Source organism: Artemia franciscana, chromosome 7 (genome assembly GCF_032884065.1).
Source record: "Artemia franciscana chromosome 7, ASM3288406v1, whole genome shotgun sequence".
NCBI classification, from domain to species: Eukaryota; Metazoa; Arthropoda; class Branchiopoda; order Anostraca; family Artemiidae; genus Artemia; species Artemia franciscana.
This window is the reverse complement of record NC_088869.1, coordinates 36,523,800-36,547,597: the sequence shown is the minus strand read 5'-3', so window position 1 is coordinate 36,547,597 and position 23,798 is coordinate 36,523,800. Positions and strand designations below refer to the sequence as shown.

The window sequence follows — 23,798 nt, the reverse complement described above, 5'->3', positions numbered from 1 at the left end:
AGGCTTGCTACTTGAATTTATGTAGGAAAGAATAGTTATTACTACCGCAACTAACAGTCCCATAGTGTGGATGGTGTTGTGTCCATCGATAATCCTTACGTTGCAATCCGCATTGTCAGCAACGTGATGTATATAGAACTTGCCTTGCAACACCCTGTATTTTGATGTTTGCAGACCCTGAAAAATTTCGCTAAAAACAAAATGATCTCGTAGTAGGATGAAAAGAAGCCCATAGCGCTGAGATTATCAACTATACTGCGGAATTCTTGCTAGTGATGAACCTTAACTATGAGTCCTACTTGAAGAGGAGGTATAATGGCCCAAGGTCAAGTGGCTTGCGTGATACTTTAGCCAATGGCAGCTATTTTCAGTTTAGTATCTTTGCCCATGAACAAAATGATCTCGTAGTAGGATGAAAAGAAGCCCATAGCGCTGAGATTATCAACTATACTGCGGAATTCTTGCTAGTGATGAACCTTAACTATGAGTCCTACTTGAAGAGGAGGTATAATGGCCCTAGGTCAAGTGGCTTGCGTGATACTTTAGCCAATGGCAGCTATTTTCAGTTTAGTATCTTTGCCCATGAAGAACTTCATGTTCTCCAGGTCAAGTTCTCCAGGAAGAACTTCAGAATCTGTGGCAGGTAGTTCAAGTTTTCTTCAGAATTTTTCAGGTTGTCCATCTTAGCATACTCAAGTCACATCTTGAATGACACATTTTTATCGTTCTTCAACAGCTTAGCAGCCACATTAATAATGTTCTTTTTCTTCTGGTTTTCGTCACTGTTATTTGTTTGTGCGTAAAAGTTTTGCAGTATAGCATGAGCCGTGGGCCTCAATATGACAACACTAGCCTTACCATCGATCTCTGTATTCACTACTCCATAACCAAACCTCTCCTTGACGAGCTTCTTCGTGCAAAATTGGCTATATAGAGGCTCTTCCGAACCATCGAGAAACTCACTCATCATATTAACCGAACACGAACTGCTAACTGCTCGTCCTCATTCGCTTCAAAGAACCGCATCACCTCTTCAAATGCTTGCTTTTGATTCGTGTTTACTTTCCTACCTCTCTTTTTTCTGAGTCTGTCAGTCGGATATCCCGCATATTTCGAAGGGAGATTCTTGCCAGATGCAAATTTGCAGCAACATGTTTTGTGGCATACAACATCTACTGCATGCAGATCTAAATTTGCTGCTAGAATTCGGCCGTGAACTTTCTCAGACTAGTGATCATTTCGCTTTTGACAAAGTCCCACCAGTATCTCACCGAACTCTATTCTGTGAACGCGAAAGCTGTTTTCCTTCTTGTGAGTCTTCTCAGAAACAGCTCCACTCGAACAAAATAAACAATCGATTTTAAAATCGAATTGTTTTATCAGGCGATATGAACTCCTCCTCTGGGACTCATTTTGCATGAATAAGCATCGCAAGTGCTGGTCAATGGTCTTTGCATTTGTGTAAAAACTTTTTGTCATGACTTGTGAAAACAATCCTCCACAACAACCGTCACATCAGTTTGGTTTCGCTTTTTACTTGATTCGTTTATACTTCTTGCACCTACTTCAGCTAAAACAACTTTATCGTCTGCCTCGAGTGTTTCTTTCTTACGGATTAAACAAATCATCATTCTAGAAAAGAATCGCCCATCTGAAATTTGAAGAACTTGAATTAAAATTGGTTGGAAGAATCCTCAGAGAAAAGAGGAAAACATTAATCAATCAAAGAAAACATTAAGTATTTGACACGCGAAATATTATTCTGCCCAGGGACAATCGTCGTTTTAGGTAAAATCTAATTCTTGTACCTCAAATCTACCTCTGTATCTGCTGCAAACTTTTACCAGCATCAGTTAGAAAGTACAATTTTCAAACCAAGAATCAGAGACACGAAAATTCCTCAAGCCGCAAATTTGCCTCAGAGACTACCTCACCCTCTCCCTCCTCAGTCCAAGTTGCTGTAATGATCAAGTGTATGTAAGGATGTTAAATCAAACCCCTAAACTACGTCCCAAATTCGGAATTGTATTTCCGGAGTGGCATTCTTAACATTAAAAAAATTCACCCTCAACCTAATAAAACTTAAATTTGTGAAAGAGTTAGAGCGACAAACTTTCAGATTTGGAATCAGCACATATTTTTTAGTCGGGTAGTGAAAGAATAATCTTTATAGCAATTTTTTTAGGTCAAACCATATTTTTTTTAAATAATATGTCAGAACAAAACTAAGGATATGATCACGTTCTGAGAACCAAGAATTTGAGAGTTGAGGCATATCGATCTTGTCCAAAAATAATTAGTATATTTGTCCTCTGAAAACTGAAAATGTCAACAATCCCCAAAGCACATCCCCTTTCCTCCTAAAAAACTAAGTACTTGGGCTGAAACTTTTTGTGTTTTAGCAATGTCAATATATCTTTTTTTATTATTTTTTACCACAGATTTCAACCCAAAATATCCAGACCAAGTTTTATGGATACTTTCTGTTAATGAACTTAAAAATAAGAAAAGAATGAGAAAAATAAAGGTGTATTTTAAACAATAAAACTAAAATGACTGTCATAAATGTTTTATGTTGATAAGTTTTTACCACAACTGAAGTTTGGTATTTCCACAAATTAAATCCCCAAAAAGGCTCAAATGGGGATTTTACTAAAAACTAAGTTGAAGCTAGCCAAGCGGTATTTTACATATCTGAAAGGATATAAAGAAAATTACAGAAAAGGTTGAAAATTTATTTCATGTTTTGTTATGTCCAGGTGTATACTAAATTTTATGGTAAATAGCATACTTTTTTTTTTACTTTATACTTTACTTTTAACTTACATAGTCGGACATAAGCATATACACTAGAGAAATGTAATTAATATTGTCTGTAACTTCCAGCCAATCACCAATCTGAAAACAATCATGTCACACTAAGTTTAGTTTAGTCAGTAGGTTTTTAATCCTCACAAAAGACATTTTTTTATCTTTTTTTTTGTGCCGTTTGTCCAACAAGCTCTGCTGCTAGTTAGAGGAATAAAAAAAACTAATTGTTACAAATATATGGACTTCAAAATAAATATGTTGTTTCGAGTAAAGCACATTGACACTCTAGCCTAAAAAAAAAAAAACAATTACACACTACGCCACAATTATCTATAGCAATTTTTTGTGGTTTTAGTTTGCCTTTTTTGTCTGTTGAATCTCTGTTTGTTTTATGTTTCATCTCTTCATTTGTGGTTATTTCTGTTTTTAAGCTTTGACTTCCTATAGGCTAGTTTCTACTAATTCTAAGCTTGAAATTCAATTTAATTTTTTAATGGGAAAACTCGTCTTTTTCTTTATGAAGATTAATTTGTGCTTATTTTTCAATTGACACAGTTTTCTATTTCTCAATAACAGCAATTTTGGTTCATGAAGTTCTATTCATGACAGTTGTATATGATTATTAATCATAAAAAAGTAGCATTAGTATTGACGGTAAGAGTACTTACCAAAAAAAAATAATTGTAAAAGGAATAGTTTTGGTTGAAATATTTGACCTTATGAAGAGTCAGAGTTGTGCAAGGAAATACAGTTTGCTTGTTTAGACAGCCTAAAAAAGGCCCCATAGATCAATTGCCTTACTCAGTCCAAACTTTTGTGGTACAGATATATTTCACATATTTAAACTTGCAATTATTAGTGGTTTATATAGGGAATGGTACCAAATGAGTAAATGTTCTTCATCAGAAGTCATTAAGATTGCAGTGCAACTCTCACAAGCCAAATGACACTACGTACATATTTCACAAATTATGTTAGATTAGCCGACTACCAAGCTGTTAATCAAGAATTTGTGAGCTTGGCAAGTAGAAATCTGAGACTAATCTTGGAACAAGTAAGTCCAAAATCAAAATAAGATAAGTGTGGGTTTCACAAATAGTATTTAATTCTCAATAAAGTTTTTATTGAAAGAATTATGATATCTTCTATGATCTTGAAAATGTGAGACCAGTTTTTCAAAACTGAAGTCGAGTGTCAAAAAATAATCAGTTGCCTAAGTACGTAGTGTTTGATTCAAATCAAATTTGGCATTTAAAGACTTGTGAAAATATAAGACCAGTTTTGTAATATAGAAGTCTAGTGTCAAAAAATAATCAGTAGCCTAAGTACGTAGTGTTTGATTCAAATCAAACTTGACATTTAAAAACTTGTGTGGTTGTTGATTAAAAATCTGATGCTAATATTGCAAACCAAAATCATTGTAGCCTACAGCTAATCCTACCATGACTATTCCCACTGCAACTACTGCTAGTCTACCCTGGTTTTACTATTAAGTTAACATTAACCACTATTATTAGTAACACTTGTTAGTCAAAATTACTGCTTTTAATGTGTATAAAATATATATCAATTAAAAAAAAAACAGAAACTCGATTAAATAAAAAAAAGTCGCCTATGAGCGGTGGAGCTGAAACATCTATTCCTGCTAATAAGCAGGACATTTCCCCTAAAACCCTTAAAAGCCAAATTATCATTTGCTCTTTGGTGTAACAAAGCATATTTTTAAATACCCTTTTCACTGAAACCTTAAAAAAATTATACAGGGACCAAATTTTTGAGAAAAGGTGTGTCATGTTATTGGGCATAGTACTTGTGCTCTTCACACTTTCTTCCTTAAACTGGCCAAATGGGCTCATTAAAATAGTAAAAACAAATAAAAAAATATTGCATTGCACCCCCAAAGGCATAGTTTCTAGATCTTCTACCTATTGAACAACATCACTTCAAAATTTTGATCATAGTTATGGAGAGGGGGAATCTAAAAAGGGAAAGCAGGGCTTGTAGCCCTCCAATCACTTTTTAACGCCTCTCCCAAAATACCCCGTAAGTTTCAACTTAATACTGTTAGCCATCCCCTAGACATTGCTAAATATTTGACCATTAGATTATTTTGAACAAAATGGCTATTTAGAATTTTCGATTGATATATTTTGGTTTAATGCCAGTGGGTTTCTAATAATCAATCTAGTTTCATTGGTCTGGTTTGTAAAAGTTTTCATTTTTTCTTAAGTCTATTTATTTCAAATGGGTAAAGCCAATTTTTTATTTAACTTGTTAAAAGCATTTAAAGGTAAAAATTGTGGCATGTTCATGGGCTTAGTACTTGTGCTCTTTAAACTTTTTTCCTTAAACTGGCTATATAGGCTCATTAAATAGTAAAAAAATTATTGCGTTGCATCCCCAACGGCATAGTTTCTAGACCTTTTACCTATTGAATAATATCACTTCAAAATTTTGATCAAAGTTATGGAGAGGGGGACCCTAAAATGGGAGGCATGGCTTGAAGCCCTCCAATCACTTTTTAACACCTCCGTAAAATATCTTGTAAGTTTCAACTTAATACTGTTAGCCATTCCCTAGATATTGCTAAATATTTGACCATTAGATTATTTTAAACAAAATGGCTATTTAAAAAATTTGATTGAATATTTTTGGATACAGGGCAGTTAAAGAGGGCATATGAGCAGAACTGGCAGCCCTCCAACCTCTTTAGAGCATCCCCTCAACATGTCCTAAAAGTTTTAACTTAATATGTGTTTATCCTAGTGTATCTTCTTTTGAAAATAAACTTAGTGAACTTTTCTTTTCATGTGATAAATCAAACAACTCGAGCTTCCTTAGTGCCGTTTCTGAATTAACCTTTACACCACCTTTGTCAAATTTGGTCACTGGACAACAGGTCATGTAAGTATCGGAACAATAGTACCCTGCGTGCCATCTCTAGCAACGTTGATTCTTTTACAAATAAACTTATAAATATCCAAGTGCTCTTAAAAGATGAACAAGCAGATATTGCTGAGTTGGAAATTCTGCCAAAATTTACTACTATAACTGTTACAGAAAGTTTGTTGCAGATCTCTAGATTTCAGTGCTTCACCAATCTGAGGCAGCCAAACTGCAGAAAAGGAGTTGGTTTCTATGTCACAGAAGGCTTCCTGTTAGTCTTATTGATCATTTAATTTTTAATGTACCCTGGGTGGAAAGTTTATGGCTTGATATTTCTCTTCAAAAAAATTAAAATAAAACATCCGTATTGGGTGTATAGATAGAAGTCCTGGTGCACCCAGTCTTGACAATTGCAAAATATATCTTAAAACAATCATTGATGAAATGGCATCCTCAGTATCACCAACAGTTGTATATGATTTGATAATTACTGGTGATTTCAACTTCCCATTAATGGAGTAGGTTGATGGGGAGATTCACCATTTGTGTCTTGTCGATCTGATAACTTCCTTCATCAAACAGTTGATAAGTCAAAAAGACATCATGGCGACCAGAATCCTTCCTTGTTGGATCTCATAATTTTGAGGGATCCAGATTCCTTCATCAGAAATGAATTTCTTCCTCCAGTTGGCAACAGCGACGACTCAGTCATCCATTCTATATTTTCCTTGAATAGTCGTCTGCATCTTAATCTTCGTCCTCAAACTTTTATTGACTTTCAAGCAATAAAGAAGGAACTAGATTCAGTAAATTGGTCAGAACTCATCATTTCTGATATTAACATATCATGGACAAATGTTAAGGAAGCACTCCTATCAACTGAGAAAAATCACTCCCACGTCATCTACTAAAAACAGCCAAACGTCTCCATTCCTCACAAAGGCTGCAAAGAGAATAATCAACACGAAAGCTAGAGCATGGAAAAGGTACAACAAGAAAAAAACACCAAAAAATTGGCAGAGGTATGCAAAGGCTTGGAGCCTCACCTCAATGTACTTAGGAAACTGAAGTCTAAACATGAGGAGAAGCTTGCCACAGATATCCAGGCAAACCACAAATCTGTCTGGAGACATGTTTTTCCTAAAAATTCTAACCATCACACAATTACTGACCTCAAACATAATGGCGTAACCCAACCCCACCATAAATTGTCAATTACTGTAGAAATGGTCTAATCTAGCCTTGATAAACTTGATGTTAACAAATCCAAGGGATCAGATGGGATACAACCCAAGACTCCTAAAGGAAGGCCAAAATGTTCTCAGTTCTCCCCTGTGTAGACTCTACCAGCTGTACCTACATAATGGAGAACTGCTGTCTGAATGAAAAACATCCTATATCACAGCAATCCACAAAAAAGACCCCAAAGATTGTGCAAAAAATTGCCTTCCCGTCAGCATCACTTCTGAAGATGTAAAGGTGCTCAAGTGATTTGTCAACAGAGCTCTAATTCAGTGCTTGAAAATTAACTACATTCTCACTTCCACTCAACATGGCTTCAGATCATTAAGATCTGTTCATATTAATCTAATACAGACATATAAGCATGTTACATCATTGTTGGATAGAGATTTTCCTGTTGACACGGTGCTCCTGGACCTCTCAAAAGCATTTGACAGGGTTTGTTATGTATTCCTTATCACCAAACTAAAAGCAGCAGCTGTTGATGATGGTATTGTCAAATGGATACAAAGTTTCCTTTCAGAAAGAACACAAGTTGTTAGAGCTCATGACCCCCAAGGTGTCCCTCATTTCTCCTCTTCCACAATTATTTCGAGCAGCATTCCCAAGAGGACCATTGACCTAGAGGGTCAAGTCTTTTCAACTTCTATATAAATGATGCCCCAATTTTCTCTCAAACCTCCTCACTCTTTATGCTGATGATTCAAAACTTTTTGGTAAAGCAGCTACACACTCTGACCTGCAATCTATCCAAAAGGACCTTGATATTCTTGGGACTTGGGCTAATACATGGCTCCTCTCTTTCAATAGTGATAAATGCCACTTAATCCACTTCAGCAATCACAATGCACATCAGCAGTACAATCTTCAAGGTAACACCCTTTTGATAGTCTTTGAAGAGAGAGATCTTGGAGTTCAAGTTAAAGTTCTATTTATTTTCATAAAATAACAATAACAAAAACAATATCCCAAAGGGCTCAATGGCCCGTTATTTGGGAAACGGCATACAATAAATAAAGAATCATAAAACTTGTCATAGACATACTAACCAACATCTAAATATAAATATATAAGGAAAGGAAATCAACTCACCAGCAGTCCCCACAAAACAGCAACCCTCACACCACCCAACAATAAAATACAAATTAAAATTCTCTGCATCATTGAGGATACAACACCAACAAAACAACAACCCAAAAAAGAATAAAAAATAAACCATAAGAAACATTTAATAAGAAGCCTTTAATAAGAAACTTTTCATCTGCCTCTTAAAGGAGCCAAGTGTTCGTCACTGCTGGATCTCAGTGGGAACCAAGTTCCAAGCACGCCCCACAGTCACAGCCAGGCCTAAGTTTGAACGAACCGAGGGACTAGCTGGAATCATCACATCCTCCGAGTTAAGAACCATATAAAAATTTACTTCCCCTACTAGTTTGAGCAGTCCCGAAAAACAGCATGGGAGATCTCCCTGGAAGTATTGATATGCCAACGAAGATAGAGATAATACATAAATATCTTTAATTTTGAGGAGGTCAAGAGGAGTGTGTGTAGCCGACTGGAGAATTTTTGCCGCTTTCTCATGAAGATTGTGAATAGGAGTAAGTACTGAAGGAAATGTGGACATCCACACAGACGAACAGTAACATATATAAGGGTAAATCAGAGAGAAGTATAAAAGACAAAGGATAGGAAAAGGAAATAAACGCTTTTATTTTCGGATGAACCCAAGTTCACGGGAAATTTTCACTCTTATTATTTGAACATGCCACTTAAATGATAAATTTTCATCCAAAAGAACTCCCAGGAATCGCACATATTGATCTGTGGGACGGCTTATGGAGCCTCTTGGTGTATGAAGCTCAGTAATTGTGGGGCAGCTCACACCTTTACAAGAAAAAATAAGAAGGTATTTTTTACATTCAAAGTTAGTTGATTTATGTCAAACCAAAAGAGTATTTTCTCAGTCATTGCTTGAAGCTTTAGAATAAGGGATGATTCATCCGGAGTTGCAGCACCTAAAGTAGTGTCATCTGCAAATGCTATTAATTCTTCTCAACTATCAGGTGTGAACACCAACGTACTCTGAGAGTAAGATTTGTGACACAATCCACAGCAAACATTGTTAATTGGGATGTTAAAAAGTCGGTAGAGATAGTTCACATAGATGAGGAAGAGGGTTGGCCCAAGAATAGAACCTTGGGGCACTTCGTATTCAATTGGAACTTTTTTGTCTGTAACTTCTGTGGCGATAGATCTGTCAGTTAGGTATGACAAGAATCAAGACAATGCTTCCCCATGGATACCAAGATGACAAAGTTTACCAATGAGAATCTTATGTGTTAGGCTGTCAAAAACTTTCTTAAAATCAAGAAAATGGCTGCAGGAATAAGATCAGAATCTAAAGATTGTTGTATAAACTGAACAAGTCTATTACAAGCATATTCTGTAGAATACTTTGCACGAAACCCAAACTGATGCTGATGGAAAAAATTTAGCTTCCAGAAATCTCACCAGACATTTGAGCATTGCCCTTTCAAATATCTTAGAGAACGGCCTGTATTTCCGAGGATACTTTTGGTCACCTCCTTTAAAGAGAGCTATCACACGTGCAAGTTTAAGACGTTGGGGAAATACTCCTAGTTAAAATGACCTATTAATCAAATGGTAAATTGGGGTGATAATCGATGGAAGAATATGTTTAATTACTTTAGCAGAAATTTGGTCAAAACCTGCTAAAGAATTCTTTAAAGACAAAACAACATTTCTAATTTCCTGCACTGTAACCTCCCCAAGAACCATTGATTTCAAGCACGAGGGACCTAAGCAGTGCTTCCAAGACTGTGACACAGAGGAATAAGAAACGCTATTAGCAGTTTTTTCCATATCTCTGCAAAGAATTTGTTCATATGATGTTGTATTTGGCCTTTTTCTGTTACAAGTTGATTGTCTACAATGAGAGACTTAGGGAGACCTCCCGGTTTCATGGACAGCCAACTAACTTCCTTAATCACGTCCCGTGTCTTTTTTATATTTTTACTGCAATCAACAAATCTCTTTGTGAAATATACTGTTTTAGCTCTCCAAATAATTGATTTCAGATAACTACAGTACAACATAAATGTTTCTAACTTAGCCTTATTTGGTCTTTTTTTTTATTCCTTCCAAGGCTCTGTTTCCTTTTTATTGACTTTTGGACTCCAGATGTTAACCAGGGAGCTACAGGTGTTGATCTTTTTGATCAAGGATTTTTTTAAAGGAGCTTTTAGACAATAAGACGTGAATTTTTCCTTAACAGTGTTGTCAATCAATCATTGTCAATTTAAGTTCAGCACCCATGCAGAATCTGTGTTGTCATTTGCCCTCCAATTTTTCGGAATGATCAAAGGAACTATCTCCAGCAGACACCAAAGTTCGTTTATGAGGCTCTACAAGGCACTAATTTGCCCACGCCAAAGGGTTGGAATGTCCCTGGTGTCACCCAACTTGAAGAAGGACAATGAAATACTAGAAAGAGTACAACAAAGAGCAACCAAAATGGTCAAAGGACTCGAACAAAGAGTATTTACAAAGCTTTAAAAAGACAACTTACATCACTTGAAACTTCCTACTCTCACATACCAGAGGAAACATGGCAACATGATTATGGTCCACAAAATTATTTCCAAGAATATTCTCCCTGATCTTCTTGCCCCCCCCCCCCCCCCCCCCAGAATGTTCTGTGACAAGAGGGCTTTCCAAGAAAATCTTCACAAAATGCTCCTCAATCCAAGAAAGAAGCAATTTGTTTAACCACTGCATAATGAACTTGTGGAATCAAACGTCTGAAGATACAGTGGCTGTTGATTTCACAGGTGCATTCAACTAAATCTTAACAAAGAATGGCAACAGCAAGAGTTCATGTACAACTGGGATGCTGTTGAATTGTCAACCCAAATGTAGCAGGCAGCTGCATCAAACAACCTACACAAGTCATAACAGAGCATTACAAGGATGAGAAATCCTTAGATTGGCTCCAAGCTGTGATCTAAGGTAATTTTAACAGATACCTTTATTCATTTTTAAGATATTGCAGATATGGTTTTTTATAAACAAGATGTACATAGTGCCTTTTGATTTAGTTTAGGATACATCACAACATTTTCTAAAGTTTTACCTTGATACCCCTGACCTTTTTGGACATACCCAGAATTAAAACTTTCCCACTTTTCTTTAATGATAAATCCTACAAGTAAACAATTTGTATATTGTATAATTTACATTCCTTCCCCCAGGGCTGTGGAGGGGGGATGGCAGCCCTGGAGGTATAGGTACTGTAAACTTTGAAGAGTTTGAATAAAATGATAGTCAGAAAATTTTAGTCGTTTTATAGAAAAGGAGGATATGATAAGGGCAAGGAGGGTAGGGGGTTTCTAGTTATCCTCAAAAATTGTTTCAACATACCTTTAAGTTTCAACCTAATGCCCTCAACTGTTCTTTATATGTTTCTGACATTCCCTATTGACAGCCTGCTAAGACAAAGTGTGTTTGGTTGTATTTGGCATCCCTCTCAACATTTATTTAAAGTTTCACTATAATACTCTAAACTTTTTTGGAGATCCAGGACCAAACATGCTCTATTTTCTTGATAAAAGACCTTATACATTAACAATGGGAAACTTGCATAACTTACAGCCCTTGGACAAGGGGCTGGGTGGGTGTCAACACTGGATGTGTAGCAATTTGACTTTGGGGCTACTCTGAACAAAATGTCACAAATTTTGTTGGATGCCTTTGGGAAAAAAAGAGCAGGAAGGGGGGTTAATTGCCCTCCAATCAATTTTGATTCTTAAAAACAGAATTAGAACTTTTGATTTCTCATCAAACAAGACTCCTTTAAAGTTTATACAACCACCTCTTCCATAAAAACCTTATATGTTAACAGTGTATTAATTACTGCCCTTATCCCAGGGGATGTGGTGGTTTTTGTCAAATTTACAGACATAGTTTTTTGGCCTTTGAACCTATTTTGAACAAAATAGTTATCTCAAAATGTTTATGAGATGCATTTGGGGAAAAAGAGCATGGGGTTAGTTGTCCTCCAATCACTTTTGACTCATTCTATTTCCAATTGAATGACCCCCCCCCCAAAGTGTATACAATCATCCCTTCAATAAAAACATTATATGTCATCAGTGGGGAACTAGTATAACTAAAAACCATCACCCCACCTGAGGGTTGGAGAGGGTCATCACCCCTGGATGATAGTTATATTGCATATACATTGTATTGCATATACTATTTTTTTTAAACATGGCCATTTCAAAATTTGGGTCAGATCCATATGGGGAAAAATAGTATGTGGGGGGACTCTTAAAAAGGGCACTAGAACTTCCAATTTATAATTGAACAAGACCCTTCAAAGTTTATCTGACCACCACTTCAATATGAAGTGTCTTTAGGAAAAAAATAAACAATAATAAACCAGATATATCACCAGATATTCATGAATTTTCAAACCATATGATCCGAGAGCTTGCAACAGTACTCACTGAACCACTGACACATTTGTATAATCTGTGTCTGGCGTCTGGTACTTGCCCTTTGGCATGGAAAAAAGCAATAATTAAACCCCTGTATAAAAGTGGCACAAAAACGCAATTTCAAAACTATAGACCAATATCAAACACTTCAATTTTTTCCAGAGTTATGGAAAAATTAATTGTCAAGAGAATACAAAATTATTTCGAATCGAATCTTCTTTGGCATCCATCTCAACACGGATTCCGTAAAAAACGTTCATGTAATACACAGCTTTTGGAAGCAATTACTGACTTCCACAGGATGGCAGATGAAGGTCTCAGGTTTGATTGCATCTATATAGATTTTTCTAAGGCGTTTGATAAAATTTCCATTCTGCTTTTACTCCAAAAGTGTGAGGTATATCACCTTGGTGCCAGAACGTTGAATTGGATTGGTGATTATCTAACAGGCAGGATGCAGAAAGTGATTGTAGGTGATGCTTTGTCCTCTGCTGAGATAGTTTTAAGTGGCGTTCCACAAGGTAGTTGCCTTGGTCCAGTACTTTTCTGCCTTTTCATCAATGACTTGCCTCTTGTTGTCCACCATTCCACAATTAAAATGTTCGCAGATGATGTAAAGCTCTACTGCTCCTTGACAAATTCAGATGAAGCTTCATTGCTTCAAAAAGACTTGGATGCAGTGCACAATTGGTGTAATGCTAACTCCATGTTTGTCAACGAAAATAAGTGTAGGGTTATCCATTACTTTGGCAAAGTAGAACAAAGTTACCAATACCATCTTGCTGGACATTCAATCTTACCTGTTGAAAATGTCCGTGACCTTGGTGTTCATTTTGATTCTAGTCTTAGGTTTGACAAGCATGTCTCTGAAGTAACTCGTAAGGCAAACTATCAGCTATTATGTCTTAGACGGAATTTCCGTAAGTTTAATCTCCATTCATTCATTGCCATTTATAAATCAACAGTTCAACCTATACTCAAATACAATTTGTCAGTATGGTATCCATTGAATAAAAATGACAGAGCAAGGGTTGAAAAAATACAGCAAAGAGCAACTAAGCTTGTACCTTACTTGAAACATTTGCCATATGAAAATAGACTGCACAGGCTAGGATTGTCAAGTCTTCAATTCTGAAGGGATAGGGCAGACATTATTAACACATTCCGTATAATCAAAGCCATTGATAATATAAGTACATCACAGTTCTTCACATTTAATGACACTAACAGGACCCATTATCACCCACATAAATTGTACCCCTTACTTTCAAAAAGGAAAATAGGCCAACATTCATTTTACAGCAGGGTGTGGAAGCCATGGAATGACCTTCCACCTAAAACATTTCTAACAGACAACATAAATAACTTCAAAACAAGACTAGCAGAAACAAATTTTCAAAGTAAATCATTTTTAAATAATTTATAGTATTATTTGTCAGTGTTTTTTGTAGTTGTTATTTTTATTGATTTATATGTGTGTACTATGTTGTCAGTTGTATTATGTTGTCATAACTTATATTTATTATATTTATTGCGACAAGCTTGAAAGCTTACCGTATTTGGTATTAATAAAAAATAAATAAATAAAACATTGAAACCTGAGCCTATGGGTGCCTATGTTGATAATTTAACAAACTAGAACTAGTCACCTGTGCCTCCTTTCAAACCTGTCAACTTTTTTTCTAAATTCCAATAGTCGTGTAACTGTCGAGTAGGTAATTTTCTGAGGTTTAGAAATCAGAAGGGGGTTAACATAGTTAGCTTAACAATACCTTTGTGTTTAGCCCTGGATTCATAACTGAAACTTTTATTTTCCTAACAAAAACCCTTGTCAAGATTAGCCTGTCTAGAATTTAATCTTACCTGTAATAGCTGATTGAGTATCCCAAATTCAAGTCCAAGCTCAAAAATATAGGAAACTGCCAGGAAATTAAAAAAAAACTCTTCTTCACTTCTAAGTGAGTAACGCCTAGAAAAATTAAAATTTTTGCCTTAAAGAGGCATCTAACGGAATCGAAGTAATTAAGATAGTGAGTTTTCTTTGAACTATTTTCTTTTATATTTTGGTTGAGGTATAAAGTTCAGATGCAATTATCAAAACTGCACTGATAAAACCTGACTTTAAGATGGCAGTTTAATTTATGTCAGATTTTTATTTCAACTCCGATAGACAAGCAGCATTTTTTGGTTTAGTAGTATAGGCCTATTACAGTATCCTGGCTATTTCAGAAACTTTAAAAAGGCAGGTTTACTAACTGAAAATATCTCAAAGTAGGATATCTGTTCAGAGAAAAGAAGAACAATTGGCATTTTGGTGAAAAAAGGAGGATATTTGGCATTTCTAATAAGTCTATTTTTAAAATTGATTCAGCATAGGTGGTGCTGCTTTCATCTCACAAAGTGAAGGGATCGAAGTGCCATGAAAGTTTTGCAGTTATGCTATTAAAATAAAATTCACAGAAAGAGCCTTCAATTTAGGTAAAAATCGTTAATCTTTAAGTGTTATAATCACTAATCGTTTCGTTTCAAATTAGGAAGAATGTAAAATCGTTAAGATGCCCTCCATCCTTGCAGAAATAAACTTGAACAAGCATTTATTCGTTTAAGAAGGTGCTGAAAATGTTTTTTCTTGTTTAGTTCTGTGTTTCAAATGCAGAGTTTGTGTGCAGTGTAACTTCGTTCCCCTCATAATCTATGGGATTGGTAATTATGGCGTAATAGATGGGCTGGGAGGCGAAATTTTCAAAATTTGGGTGAAACGTGCCTCACACACATAAAGGCCAATTTGAAACTCAGGCCTTACAGTTGGAAGTTCAGAAATATTGGAGAAGATTATAACACGGAAAGTTCAAGCTAAACTAAATTTGAAACCTTCCTCACCAACTCCAATTTTTCTTGAAAAGGTTGTAGTTTAAAATAAAAATTCTAGCAATTCCCAAACACAAATCACCCCAACTTTAAAAATTTCCGCGCCGCGGCTTTTGTGATATCATGACTGACCAGCCCTATTTCTAAATATTCCCCAATATAAAAATCCTGTTCTAATGATCAAAATTTAGAAATCCTATTCAAAATGTGTAATTTTTACTACTATTTAGTCTTCTGTTGGGGAGTCATAGTTCTATATGTGTTTTGCGCTGATTAAACACAAAAAGGGGAAAAATCCTGTCTTTCGTAAAAGGAGAGAAGATAAATGTTAAAAAGAAGGATATGTCCTCCTTCAAAGGGACATCTGACAACCTGAAAAAAGGTAATCATCACGCTCATTTATGATTATGAAGATTGTATTAGCAGATTTGTTTCTACCCTTTTCCATCTTCAAAAACTAGACTCTTTTGCTATTAAATTATGTAAATAATTTTCTCCAAGTTTGGTATAAATGGCATTCTATTCTGTTTGCGATAGATGGCGCATGAATTAATTGACCCCGGTTTTCAGCATCTCGTATGGTTGCGTTTTCATAAAAACTCAAACGAATCAGCCAAGTCAAAACCCCATTTCCCCGTGCTATGTTAAAAACCCCTTTTCTTGCATTTCCATTGATTGACTAAATTTCAATTGTTTCTTTAAAGCACTAAATCGAAATGCAGCGCATGATTATATAAAATATATATATATATATATATATATATATATATATATATATATATATATATATATATATATATATATATATATATATATATATATATATATATATATATATATATATATATATATATATATATATATATATATATATATATATATATATTGCCGTGAATGTCCGAAATTGGTGAATGTTTAAATTCACTGGTGAATTTCCGAAATTCCTTTTTTTCTCTTTGGATTTAGTCAGTGTTGCCAGTTAATTTTCCAATTTTATGCAAGTTTTGATGGTCACAGATTAGATTAGGAGGTGTTTGGTTAGGTTTTTAACCCTTTTCTAATATTTATAACTTGATTTGACCTAACTTAACTCAATTTAACTTTAACTTTTACCATCGAAGCTTGCATAAGACTGAAAAGCTTTTCGCAAAGCAGAGAAAAAGGAATTTTAGACATTCATCGGTGAATGTCAACATTAACCAGATTTCAGACATTCACAGTAACATGTATATTAAATTAGTAATTGATGGTCAAAAAGACGAGGATCTTTCTGATAAGGATAGTATTTATATGTGGATCGCCGTTCTTACAGGTCATTTATTTCTTAGACTGGTTTTCATTTGGCTTTGTGTAGATATAGTGGAATGCTTATCAACCAGTGAAACCCAAGAAAGCTGTTTTTCCGACTCAGTGGGAGAAACTGGCTTTCCACTTGGCAGATTCTTTTGGTCCTGCATCTTTAAAATGTGGAAAGCACCCATGTTTTTATTGTAACCTAGACTTGTTATGTAAACTAACTTCGGGCGTTGAGAAGTATTCTTTAGAAATAGGTATAATCTGAGAGTTTTAAAATATATTCCAAAGTTAAGTATTTCTCTTTCTTTTTTTTTGTTTTCTTTCTTGTGATTCCCTTTTTACACTTTCATTTCCGCTTTCGAAGGTTAAAACTGAAGCTTTGATACAAAGCTGTCCTTTTTTAAAGTTCAAGCTGAAGTTTTCCTATATATACTTGCTTTAAACCAATTCAAAAATAAAATTACAAATTTAAACAATGTGGTAAAACATCTAATCACTGATTTAGTACCATAGAATTGTAAATAAAGGATATTGAACTTCGGTGCTCGATTAAAGATTTACCTACTATCAAAAGATCTTGCAGTGAATACTACACTGGTTTTAAAACTATTACTTTTATTTTTCCTTAAAAACCGTGTAATGTCAAAAACGAAAAAATTCTTCGTAGGATTTGAGACTTATCGTCCACTACTGAAACACAAAGCACTGTGGGTTCTGTATATATTTAATGTTTCTTTGCTACCTTAAAGGATCACCCTATCTCATACATTATAAACTTTTTAGTTTGTGTGGCCAAACTATTCAGAAATAATGGGATGGTCTTGCCGTGACTTGTTTAGGTTTGATAAGAGATTTGAATAAACGAAAGAAAACTAACAGTCTACACCTACATTCCTCGAAATATTAGAAAAACATTGAACTTTTCCATCTTGTGCTGCAGATTTCAGGTTTAACGAAACTTACATCATTAGCAAATGCAAATCTTGTGTTTTATTTAAATGGAGCAGAATTTTTTTCAAAGCTCAGAAAGGGCAGGCTCAAAAATACCTTAACGCATCTGCATGGAAAACATTAAAAATAAGGTCAAAAGAAGCATCCTTGAAAAATTTGACGGCTTTGGAAGTTCAATTATTATTTAAGAATTAACGACGCTTCTTGACTACTAAGGTCCCTGCGTCGACCATGCAGTGCATTCCTGCAGCGCGATTCGATCTCTGGGTCCCGTATTACCACGCTAAGGTCAAATCTACTGCGCCACCACAGGACTTTGGAAGTTCAATGTTGTACTAACCACCTTAATTGAAATTTTTGCCGATACAGGATGTGTATAATTTATGCTGCATATCCACAGAATAGACAGCGTTTTGCTGAACAATTATTAAGAGATTAAATGTTTTTCTTTGTTATAAACTAGCCGCTTGTTAGCTTATCGAACTGTTGTCGCATCTAAGATCCCCCACCATTTTTTACCAAAATTGCTTTGGAATTTTCCTCTGATGCTGAGGAAATTGGCAAAATGACATCTATGGTATCGTTACCATATGGTTGCAAAATGACATTTATGGTATCGAATCCCTTAAGAAAAAAGGTAAATGTTTATTTTTGTTCTAAGTGCTCTAAAGTGCGTATTACTGCATATAACAAGATTCTGATGATCGCATATTGTTTCTTTGTCATTATTAGAGAAGCTCATCCATTTTCTAGCTTTCTAAAATCCCCCTCCAACGGGACTAAAAATGCTTAAAGTGGGCTTGCTTACAGGTAACACTACCTATAGAGCGAAGCGGTAATCGCTCTATAGGTAATGCTACCAGTAAGCAAGCCCACTTTACACATTTTTACTCTCGTTGGAGGGGGGTTTTAGAAAGCTAGAAAACCGATGTGCTTCTCTAATAATGACAGAGAAACAATATGCGATCATCAGAACCTTGCTATATGCAGTAATACGCATTTTAGAGCACTTGGAACGAAAGTAAACATTTACCAGAAAAAATATTCTTTTGCGAAATTAGTTACACTATTTGTAAGTGGTTGGTTCCTGCAAGGTTACCCTTAAAGAGTTACGCTCGTCATACCCGAATCAAAAGGATTGTCCTTACACTTCTCCAAAAGGAGTAAGGAAGTTACCGAGGCTGCCTTAGTAGGTCTTCCACTTGTCTCATTTAAGAGCAATATCTACCTCTGCTTTTTGTAGTGACAGACGGACAATGACAGGGGCAAAAACTGAGTTAGTGCCGCTAGCTCAAAGACTAAATAACATAGCTTGATCTGCTATATAATAAAATTAAGCCCCATTACTCAGTGAAACATTGAATTTTTGCATATTTTTCTCAGTTATATTAAAGAAAGGAAAAAACTACTCCTTCAAAAGCCTAAAACATTTATTTCTGGTCTCCTGTGAGGTTTTGGAAACATAAGACTTGCCATTTTGTTTTGTGCACGGCGATATGTTCCTTCTTGTTAACAAAGAGAATCTAGTGTCCTAATTTTATTTAAATCCGTTTGGTTTTGAGATCAAAGAAAACAATTTCCACTTAAACCAATCTGGCAATAGCGGGTCAGCTTTTGCTGCATAAGGTTTGAAAGCTTAAAGATAAAACAGACGAAATGTTTCTTTCCTGCATTTGAAAAGTGTGCGCATGAGCGTGATAGTCTGACATTTCCACAGAAAAGGAAAGTAAAAATGGCAGAAAATTTCGATTTGTTAAGCTTGAACGATCAAGAAGAACAATTTTAATACCAAGCATAAAAAAGTATGCCAAGTGAGACTGGATGAGCTTCAAGGACGCCACCAGGAAATTTTTAAAGGGGGGGGGGAAACCACTACCAGGAATCTTTTGTGGTGGTTTTACACAGCTGTGCTCTAAAGAGACGGTTGAGGATGCATGCAAGTAGTGCAACAAAATGTTGATAAACCACTTTTGCTGATTGGAATTGGTTGTGATTATTTCACAAATTTTTACATTGGAACTCAGGAACATCTTTGTTGGGTAGTTTCTATTCTTTCATATTTCGATGCTAACTCCTGGCTTGATAAACAAATCGGTTATTTCAGTATTTTTTTTTTGGTTTGCAAGCCACATCCCGAGTACCAGAATTACCGTATATGCTAATTCGTCCTGGCAAAATAATTTATGTTTTATTTTGTAGTTCTGCTGCAAATAGTATTTGGTTTCCTTCAACCAACAGAAATGATGAATGAACATCTAGTTTCTGAGATGTCGCACAATGAAGCCATGGTTTTATTCCAATCTGGTTTACAGGATCTGATTAAAAACGACCCTAACTTAGACCACCTACCTCAAGATGTTACCCTAGAAGAGCTTAAATGCCAACTTTCTTTTGAGTATGGTCAGTCCATGAAGATCAATGCAAGAAGATTTGATGGAGAATTATTTGAAGTTATAGTGCAAAAGAATGGCAATGTTTGGAATCTAAAGAAAGCAATAGAGATTGCTTGGCGAGACAAATTGAGAAGAACAGGACTTAAAAGAAAGATTAGTTGGAGATATATATGGAAAACCTATTGGTTAAGCTTTGAAAAAACTAAGTTGAGAATCGATGAATCACTTTTGTCAGATTATGGTCTCTATAACAAGTGTGAAGTGTCCTTTGTTAGACGACTCAGAGAACAAGGAGAAAAACATAATTAAATCCCTTGTATAAATTTTACATGTTTCTAAGTTTTTCCCATTCTTCAAATAAAGCTTTCTGCTTAAATGAGACAAAATATTGTGCTTTGTTGATTTTAGAGCACATTTGATTGGAGGCCCACTGTCATAGGTTTGATTTTAAACTACCCATAATTGTATTCTCTCAGCCAATGTGTCCTTATTTATAACTAACTCTGAGACCTTAAACTGTTACCAAAAAAGAAGCAAGATGAAAAGGATTCTTATAAAGTATGTTAAGCTTTTGAAATGGGCGTGGTTTATACTTTAAATATCTACACTTAAATTAAGCTTGGTAAGGTTGAGGGCATAGTCTCACAACTTCAGCTTAAAAAGGGAATTCGAGGATCATATTTGCACAAGTCTTAGATAAATCTACGAGTGACAAACACAATAACCTTACCTGTAGAAGTAAGGATTTACTTGTGACTTTTCTATGTGTAGCATGAACTTACGAGTATGGACATCTATGAGTTTGGGCTTAACTATTTTGTGAACATTTACCTTGTAAATAAAACATATATGAAGACCTCATCCCTTTATTGCTAATTAAATAAAAAAACAAGTTTTTTTTAACGCAAAGTAAGGAGCGACATTAAAATTTAAAACGAACAGAAATTACTTCGTATATGAAAGGGGATGCTTCCTCATCAACGCCCCACTATTTACGCTAAAGTTTGACTCTTTCTCTTAGCTCGTAAGTTAGCTCTTAGTAAAAAACTTTAGCGTAAAGAGCGGGGAGTTGATGAGGAAGCATCTCCTTTCATATACGAAGTAATTTCTGTTCGTTTTAAGTTTTAATGTCGCTCTTTACTTTGCGTTAAAAAAAACTTGTTTTTTTATTCAATTTCTGAATGTTTTTGAATAAATGCATGTTTTGATTTTGGCTCGCCGCAGATGAATAATTAAAACGAAATTTGCTCTAAAGCTTAAATTTTGTCCCAGTTTCTTAAGAATGACCCCTGAATCACACAGCCGTAGAATAAATAGTTGAAATTACTAAAAATAGTTTAGCGTAAAGAGCGAGGTATTAGGAGGAGGTGAGCCCATCATATGCGTAATAATTTCTTTTCGTTTTAAGTTTTAATGCTTTTCCTTACTTTCAGTTGAAAAATTTTTTTCATGTTTATTTTTTCATTGTTTTTTTTTTTAAATAATGCTAGAAAATCCTGCGCTCCCTTCATGAAAAATTTCTTCCCCCATGACAAATTCCTCCAAGGAAAGTTCCCCGACATATCCCTCTATTCTCAACCCCTCCCCCAACCTGAAAATCCCCCTGATAACGTCTGTACACTTCCAAATAACAATTACTATATGTAAGCACTGGTCAAAGTTTGTAACTTGTGGCCCCTCCCACGGGGACTGTGGGGGAGAAGGTCGTCCCCAAAGACATAGTTATAAGGTTGTTTGACAACACTGAATAAAATGGCTATCTCAGAATTTTGATCTGGTGACATTGGGAAAATAATTAGCGTGGGAGGGGGCCTAGGTGCCCTCCAATTTTTATGGTCACTTAAAAAGGGCACTAGAACTTTTCATTTCCGTTAGAATGAGCCCCCTCGCAAGATTCTAGGACCTCTGGGTCGATACGATCACCTCTGAAAAAAAAAAAAAAAAACAAACAAATAAACACGCATCCGTGATCTGCCTTCTGGCAAAAAATACAAAATTCCACATTTTTTGTAGATAGGAGCTTGAAACTTCTACAATAGGTTTCTCTGATACGCTGAATCTGATGGTTTGATTTTCGTTAAGATTCTGTGACTTTTAGGGGTTGTTTCTCCCTATTTTCTAAAATAAGGCAAATTTTCTCAGGCTCGTAACTTTTGATGGGTAAGACTAAACTTGATTAAACTTATATATTTAAAATAAGCATTAAAATGCGATTCTTTTGATGTAGTTATTCATATCGAAATTTCATTTTTTAGAGTTTTGGTTACTATTGAGCCGGGTCGCTCCTTACTACAGTTCGTACCACGAACTGTTTGATAGAGTTGCAAACTAAAATAAAATAAAAAAGGTTTCTGAATAGGAAAGAAAAGGGTGTATTTTGGGTAGAACCAAAATTTCAGGCTACCCAGCGGCAAAACTACAAAAGGCAGGACAGTATAGCCGGCCTACTACCAATATTCTAAGTTGGTTCTTCCGTCGATTATAACTCTTTCGCAAGAAAAATATTAGTGAGACTCATTAACATCGCAGTAGGGACTGCTGGCTGATACTATTATGTCAGATTTGGCAATAATTTCGAGTATACATCACAAAAAAGCGCTAAGTTTCAACAGATGAACCTCAGCTTGGGGAAGATATACGTGAAACGTGAAGCTTTACAAGGACCATATCTTCATGTTTTCCTTTGCACTTTCAGTTTCTATTTAAAACCTAGAAAAAACGAAGACAGGAAGGATGTTATGACTAGACTTAAAAAAAAGTGCTCCTTATTTTCGTAAAAGTGCAGAGACATATGCAAGTTTTCCAGCACCTTAGGACAATTTTGGTTTTTTAATAAAATTTGCTTGCCCCTTAAGGATCTTCTCCAACTTTATTGTGCTCTTATTCGGCCAATACTGGAGTTTGCTTGTCCAGTGTGGCATTTCGGTTTTTCTTCAGAGCATATTTATAAAATTGAAAATGTCAATAAACGAGCACTTAGAATTATAAATGGTGAAGGGAAGGTTCAATTATCTATTAGGTAAGTTCAAGCTCACCACGTTGGCCGAGAGAAGGAACCTATATATATATATATATATATATATATATATATATATATATATATATATATATATATATATATATATATATATATATATATATTATATATATATATATATATGTGTGTATATATATATATATGTGTATATATATATATATATATATATATATATATATATATATATATATATATATATATATATATATATATATATATATATATATATATATATATATATATATTCAAACTAAGGGGCTTTTCCTCCTCAATGCCTCGCTCTTTACGCTAAAGTTTCACCCTTTCTCTTAACTCTACTTTTTAAAACAGTAAGAAACCTTAGCGTAAAGAGTGAGGCGTTGAGGAGGAAAAGCCCTTTTCATATACGGAGTAATTTCTGTTCGTTTTAAGTTTTAATGTCGCTCCTTGCTTACCGTTACAAAAACTTGTTGTTGTTTTTTTTATTTAATTTCTGGACGTTTTTAAATTAATGCATGTTTTGATTTTGGCTCTCCGCACATAAATAATTAAAACGAAATTTGCATATTAATTAATTACAATTAACCGGAAGATTTTGAGAAAAAAGAAGCGAAGGAGGAGGCCTAATTGCCCTCCAAGTTTTTGATTACTTAAAAAAGCAACTAGAACTTTTAATTTTTTACAAACGTTTTCATTGGTAAAAAATATAAGTAACTTACGAATTAACTTACGTAGCGAACTTCTATATTCGTATGTCTGTATTACGTATATGAGGGGCTTCAACCCTCATCGATACCTCGCTCTTTACACTAAAGC

The 23,798-nt window shown here is 35.0% G+C and overlaps 1 protein-coding gene across 2 annotated transcripts in view; it reads right to left on the bottom strand.

The window, feature by feature from the left end:
- Positions 1–14,791, bottom strand: part of LOC136029220 (peptidylprolyl isomerase domain and WD repeat-containing protein 1-like) — a 76,794-nt gene extending 62,003 nt beyond the window's left edge. The window contains exon 1 of one of the 2 annotated variants that reach the window (XM_065707427.1): positions 14,715–14,791. The gene's annotated coding sequence lies outside the window, so the exon portion shown is untranslated. Of the gene's footprint in view, positions 1–14,321; positions 14,483–14,714 lie in introns of those variants that run through there. The other variant, XM_065707426.1, reaches the window with a different exon arrangement.
- Positions 14,792–23,798: the final 9,007 nt, after the last annotated feature.